Consider the following 1,276-nt stretch of genomic DNA (forward strand, 5'->3'; position numbering starts at 1 on the left):
CTGTCCGAGCCCCCAAGGTCTGGAACAGTCTGCCAGCGGAGGTGGTTCAAGCACCTCCATTGAACACCTTCAAGAGTAAATTGGATGCTTATCTTACTGGGATCCTATGACCCCAGCTGACATCCTGCCCTTTGGGCAGGGGGCTGGACTCGATGATCTCCTGAGGTCCCTTCCAGCCCTGATGTCTATGAAATCTATGAAATCTATGAAATTCTCCTTAGTGGACTGCGTTGGTCTTTTATCAGTCCCATGGGACGCCCATGCCCACTATGGGACAGGGAGGTACGGGTGAGGGAGATTCCCTACCCTCCATCAATGCTGACCTCAGGAAGGAACACCTTGAGAGACTGGATACCTTCAAGCCAGCTGACCCTGACAATCTACACCCCAGGGTACTCAAGGAGCTGGCGAGCATCATTGCTCTGCCCTTGGACCTATACTATTCAACATCGTCATTAATGATGTGGACATTGGTGTCAGAAGCAGACTAGCTAAGTTTGCTGATGACACCAAACATTGGGGTAAAGTGTCCACACCTGAGGACAGGAGGGAGATCCAGGCTGACCTGGACAGGCTTAGGAAATGGGCAGATGAGAACCTGATGGTGTTTAACACCAAAAAATGCAAAGTTCTCCAACTTGGGAGGAAAAGCCTGCAGCATCCTTATAGGCTCGGCAGTGTTACACTGGCTACCACTATGGAAGAGAGAGACTTGGGGGTCATGATTGACCACAAGATGAACATAAACCTTCACTGGGATACTGCGGCTAGTAAAGTGAACAAAATGCTGGCTTGCATCCATACATGCTTTTCAAGCAAATCCTGGGACATCATTCTCCCTTTGTACTCAGCCTTGGTGAGTCCTGCATCCAGTTTTGGGCTCCACAATTCAAAAAGGATGTGGAGAAGCTTGAGAGAGTCCAGAGAAGAGCCATGTGCATGATCAAAGGTCAGGAAAACGGACCTTATGATGGGAGGCTGAGAGCTATGGGACTTTTCAGCCTGGAAAAGTGCAGGCTCGGAGGTGATCTGGTGGCTGCTGATAAGTTTACTGGGGTGCTCACCAGGATCTGGGGGAATGTCTGTTCAGTAGAGCGCCCCAAGGGGTGACAAGGTCGAACAGTCACAAACTGCTCCATGACCAATTCAGGCTGGATATAAGGAAGAACTTCTTTGCTGTCCAAGCCCCCAAGGTCTGGAATAGACTGCTGCTGGAGGTGGTTCAAGCACCTACATTGAACACCTTCAAGAAAAAATTGGATGCTTATCTTGCTGG

The sequence above is a fragment of the Crocodylus porosus genome, unplaced genomic scaffold (assembly GCF_001723895.1).
Source record: "Crocodylus porosus isolate Cpor-Errol unplaced genomic scaffold, CroPor_comp1, whole genome shotgun sequence".
Taxonomy (NCBI): domain Eukaryota; kingdom Metazoa; phylum Chordata; order Crocodylia; family Crocodylidae; genus Crocodylus; species Crocodylus porosus.